General features: G+C 37.0%; 2 non-coding genes across 2 annotated transcripts; both read left to right on the forward strand.

Moving 5' to 3' along the window:
- Positions 1-431: 431 nt before the first annotated feature.
- Positions 432-642, forward strand: LOC122792116. Its single transcript, XR_006363287.1, has one exon. It is a non-coding gene; the product is annotated as a small nucleolar RNA U3 (small nucleolar RNA).
- Positions 643-2,878: 2,236 nt separating this feature from the next.
- Positions 2,879-3,093, forward strand: LOC122792115. Its single transcript, XR_006363286.1, has one exon. It is a non-coding gene; the product is annotated as a small nucleolar RNA U3 (small nucleolar RNA).
- Positions 3,094-5,725: the final 2,632 nt, after the last annotated feature.

Genomic DNA, 5,725 nt, shown 5'->3' on the forward strand with positions numbered 1-5,725 from the left:
CTTGTAAAAACAGTATTCACTATTACCCGTCATGCTGCCCTATTTGGGATAATACTCAGCCAGCCTTCTCAGCACAATGGTGGCAACACAGTTCAAAAGCACAAGACCTGACTGCCTGTTTTCATTAAATGAGTGCTCGTCTCTCTCCCAGAAGTCTCTTGCGCTTTATGTTAACTAAGTCTGCCCTCTTAGGCCAATGCGTATTTCTGAATTTACATGACAGGAAAACTCTGCATGCTGGGTCCATATTTAAGTAATGCTGTTTTATTTGTTTCAGTACATACAAGAGAATGCTCTAGTATATTTATAAATAGTACATCAGTATTTTGTTTCCAGTACTTTACTGTTATTTATTAGTTTACTTTTTAAGTCACTAACTTTGCAGACAGTGTCAACTAAATATATATTTTAGGTGCTTCCTTGTATCAGCTAAGATTATACTTTTGGTGGTCATTTCTATTGTTTGTTTCTAGAGAGATGGTTTTGAAAGTGCTTGGTCTTGCCTGCCACAGGGAAGAGGTTGAATGCTTTCTTTTGAGCATGAAGTAGGTAGTTGACTATGTTTGTGTAGTTTTCTACTATTGATGACTGTGTGTGCTAGCCTGTTCAGCAGTTAGCATCATGAAAACATAATCTGGTGGTAGAGTTTTGGTTGGTTATTAATGATTAGGCTGTGTGCATGGTGCCATGTTTATCTAAGTTAGTGATAAAAGATTGCTAGATCTTTTTGTGAAGTCCAATGTTTATGCAAAGGACCTGTAGTGTTAGGTGCTTAGCTTGCAGAGTTGGGAATTTTCTATGTGCTTTGCTCTAAGCTGAGCACCATTATCAAAACAGGATCTTTAGGATCTTCACGGTCCTACTTTCCACCTCAGGAATTCCCTGCTTGACAGAGGCAGTGTTTCCTATGTGAACATATGTTTTCCATTTGCAATAGATTGTTTCCTGGAATGCCACTATTATTCTCTATGAGGAGTCTAGACACGTGGCACTGAGGAGGGATGGGCATGAAGGGTAGGGAGTGGCAAGGGAAACCAAAGATTACTTCTGGGTGGATTATCTGAAGAGATTCCAATAAAGGTAGGAAGGGGCTCAAGCAGAGATTTTTGAGCACAGGTTTAGAACTTGTTTTCTGCTTACAAGGGTCCTATAAGTCCAGAAACAGATCTAGCTCCAGGTGACAGAGGAGCACACATATCTCGGGGAGAGAGATTAAGAGTGAGCGACTCAGCAGAATTTTGAGACCGTAGGTTTTACAGTTGTCCTTGTAAAAAAACAGTATTCACTATTACGTCACAAACTGCTGTTTTAGCACTTGTTGGCATAATACTCTTGGCAGCATTCTCGCACAATTCTTTTAATCAAAAGCACAAAGACCCTGACGCTGGCTGTTTTCGATCGGATCTCTTAAGTTTATATGTTAACTAAGTCCTGCCCTCTTAGGCTGTCACGTATTTCTGAATTTATGACAGGAAAACTTTCTGCATACTGGGTCCATATTTAGAAGTAATGGTTCTGTTTTATTTGTTTCCAATTTTACACATACAAGAGAATGCTCTAGTATATTTTATAATAGTACATCTAATTATTTTGACGGTAACTTTACTATTTATTTATTAGTTTACTTTTTAAGTCACTAGCACAGACAGTGTATTTAATATATATATTTTAGGTGCTTCCTTGTATCAGCTAAGACTATATACTTTCAGGGTCGAACACATGAACACTTTAGAGATGGTTTTGAGATTACTGTCTACTACCACAGAAGAGGGATCTTTACTTTTGAAGCCTGAAATGCATTAGATTTGACTATGTTTGTAGTTTCTACTATGATGGCTGTATTAGCCGCTACTTCTTTCATGATTTAGCATCTTGGAAAATCTAGGTAGGTAGAAGTTTGGTTTGGTTAATGAAGTAGAAGCTGGCCATTGCATGAATTGCTGTAACATCAGTTAGTGAAGGTTGCTAGATCTTTTTGTAGTGTGTTTAACAAGGACCTGTAGGTGTTAGGTCATAGGCAGAGTTGGAATTTTCTATGCTGCTCTAGCTGGAAGCACCAAATTGTAAAACAGGATCTTTAGGATCTTGCGGTCTACTCCACACCTCTGAATTACAACACCCAGAGAGCAGTGTTCCTGGTAGACATGTTTCCATTGCAATAGATTGTTTCACAGGTGCCACTATTCTGTGGGAGTCTAGACAAGTAGCATATAGGGAGGAGGATGCGGAAATGAAGGGTAAGATTAGCAAGAGCCAAGGTTATCACAGAGAGAAAGTTAATGGAGTGGGAAGGAGGCTCAGCGGAATTTAGAACACAGAACTTGTTTTCCTTACAGAACAAGTCCAAGTCGTTTAGACAACCAATTGTTGAGCACTATCTGAGAGAGAGAAAGTTAAGGTGAGGCGACTCAGCAGGAATTTTAGACCGTAGGTTTAGAAGTTGTCCTTGTAAAAACAGTATTCACTATTACACGTCATGCTGCCTTATTTGGCATAATACTCAGCCAGCATTCTCAGCACAATTCCGCCAACAGAGATCAAAAGCACAAGACCTGACTGGCTGTTTTTCATTAAATGAGTGCTACGTCTCCCTCCCAGAAGTCTCTTGCGCTTTATGTTAACTAAGTCTGCCCTCTTAGGCCAATGCGTATTTCTGAATTTACATGACAGGAAAACTCTGCATGCTGGGTCCATATTTAAGTAATGCTGTTTTATTTGTTTCAGTACATACAAGAGAATGCTCTAGTATATTTATAAATAGTACATCAGTATTTTGTTTCCAGTACTTTACTGTTATTTATTAGTTTACTTTTTAAGTCACTAACTTTGCAGACAGTGTCAACTAAATATATATTTTAGGTGCTTCCTTGTATCAGCTAAGACTATACTTTCAGGGGTCATTTCTATAGTTTGTTGCTAGAGAGATGGTTTTGAAAGTGCTTGGTCTTGCCTGCCACAGGAAAGAGGTTGAATGCTTTCTTTTGAGCATGAAGTAGGTAGTTGACTATGTTTGTGTAGTTTTCTACTATTGATGACTGTGTGTGCTAGCCTGTTCAGCAGTTAGCATCATGAAGAAAGCATAATCTGAGTGGTAGAGTTTTGGTTGGTTAATGATAGAAGCTGTGTGCATGAATTGCTGTCTTTTATCTAAGTTAGTGATAAAGATTGCTAGATCTTTTGTAGTGTGTTTAACAAGGACCTGTAGTGTTAGGTCTTGAGCAGAGTTGGAATTTTCTATGTGCTGCTCTAGCTGAAGCACCATTATCAAAACAGGATCTTTAGGATCTTGCGGTCTACTTTCCACCTCTGAATTACAACATAGAGAGCAGTGTTCCTAGTAGACATGTTTTCCATTGAATAGTGTTTTGGAATCCCATTGCATAGGAGTTTCTGAGTGCCATTATAGGGAATGAAGTAGGAATAGCAGGATGGAAACCAAGGTGAACGTTATCGGAAACAAAGGTTATAAGTAGGAAGAGCAGAGAATTAGGAAAAGGTTTAACTGAATTCCTAACAAGGTTTAGAACGTACAATTAAAAGGGTATTAGCAAACATATCTGAAACCAAGTATTAGAATACGACTCGAGAAATTTAGACAGTGGTTTAGAATTGTCCTTGTAAAAACAGTGTTTAGCAGTTTCTTGCTAAATAGATCAATATCCGCATCTACTTATTTGGCTAAACTAGCCAAATGCCAAGACATTGGCATATTAAAGAAAGACACTGCTCTTCCATAATTAGTTTAGTTACTAACTATCTCTTGGCAATGTTATTAATTTCATAAGGAAATCGTATTCTGATCCATATTTAAGTAAAACTTTTTATTGGTCATATAATAATGTCTATTTTTATACATAAATAATTTAGTATTTATAATATTTATTATTTTTTCCAGACTACTTTATAGTAGTTTCATAAATATAATTTGAGCCTGTCACAGTAAATATTTTAGGGGTCTTTATAGTAGTTGTTTAGGGGTTTTCTATATTGGTGTTGCTAGCACTGGTAAGAGTTGTTGTCTTTTCTGCACAGGAAAGGTGATGACTTTTTTGGTTTAATAGGTGTGACTATGTTGTGCTTTTCACAGTTAGACATGTAAGAAGCTTTAGGTAGATTGTTAGATAATGATGAGTTGTTGAGTTGGTTTTTATGTAAGCTTAGTGAAGAATTTGATCTTTTTTAAGTTGTTAAAGAGCTGTCTTTTGGTTGTTCAATAGGACTGTAGTGTTGTCTGAGAGATCATTTTCTAAAGGATGCTTAGGATCGTCATACCATCTTGGATCTAACGGTGAGGACACCCTGATTACAAGTTTACCAGGTTGCAAAGTTTATCTGAATGCCATTCAATGATGTTCTGGAACGGCATGAGGGATATAGAACGAGGAATTAGAATGGAAACCAAGGGTAGGAACAGTATCTGAAACCAAGGTATGGAAGGTACGAAGAGGAAAGAATTAAGGTAGGAAGGTCAGCAGAATTTTAACAAGGGTTTAGAATTGTTTTCCTACATGAACTAGATCAGAACAATTAACCAAGATTGAGAACTTATTGAGAGACTCAGCAGTAATGTAGCCGTAGGTCAGAATTTAGACCGTAAATAGAATTCCTATTAACATCATTTGCCCTTTTTTGCAATCGCCTATTTAGCAAAACTAGCAGCAATCTAAGCACAATTGTACTGAGATAATAGCATAAACCTGAGTGCTGGTTCATTCCAAGTTGCTTTTTTACAAGTCTGCCCTTAACTAATCTCTCTAAGTAATCGTATTAATTTCAGGGGAAACTTATATGGGTTCTATTTTGTCATACTTTAAAGTATCTACTAAATTTAAATTTGTATATTTTTATAGTCTTTACTTTTTTAGTATTTACTTTTTATGTTTACTTTTTAATTGCAACTTGCAAAAAGTTAATTAGATTTCTTTTAGAGCTTCTTTCAGAGACATTTCTTGGTGTTTCGATAGGTTTTGCTAGTGGTTTTCAAAGGATAGGTCTGAATGCTCATGAGAGTGAATGGTTTTTTGAGCTATGATTGTGTAGTTTCTATTTGTGACTTTTCTACTTGTGAGTTCATCTGTAAAAGTTAATCAGAGAGTTTGGTCTGAGTAGAGATTGGTTGTATGAATGAGCTCTTGAGAATTAGTTAAAGTTAGTAGATTTTGTGTTTTACAGCCTGTGTTTAAGCATGACCAGAGTTGAGTTTAGTGTTGCATTCAATACATTTCAAAGACTTTATCAAACGGTCTTTCCACTTGAGTCACATGAACTGAAGTACCATAGAGAAAGTGTTCCATGCAAATTGTTTCTGAACAATTTTTGGGAAGCAACTTGGAGAGGGGAAATGAAGGGTAGAATTGAAAGGAAACAGGAATTAGCAGAAACCAAGGTATGAGAAAGTTATAGGAGGAAGAGTAAGGTGTAGAGGCTCAGCAGAATTGTTTCCTTAGAACTTTATCCTAAAGTCTATAAGCCAAAAAGATTGAAACAAGTATTGAGAAGAGAAAATTAAGGAGAGAGGACAGAGAATTTGAGGGGTTTAGAAGTTTTTAGACCGGTTTAAATTGTCCGTACTGTTTTTTGGCATAATACTCAGCCAGCATTCTCAGCACAATTGTGGCAACAGAGATCAAAGCACAAGACCTGACTGGCTGTTTTCATTAAATGAGTGCTCGCTCTCTCCCAGAAGTCTCTTGGGTTTATGTTAACTAAGTCTCCCTAGCCCCCT

This window comes from Protopterus annectens, unplaced genomic scaffold (genome assembly GCF_019279795.1).
Source record: "Protopterus annectens isolate FY-2018-M unplaced genomic scaffold, PAN1.0 ctg70257_obj.part0, whole genome shotgun sequence".
Lineage (NCBI taxonomy): Eukaryota > Metazoa > Chordata > Ceratodontiformes > Protopteridae > Protopterus > Protopterus annectens.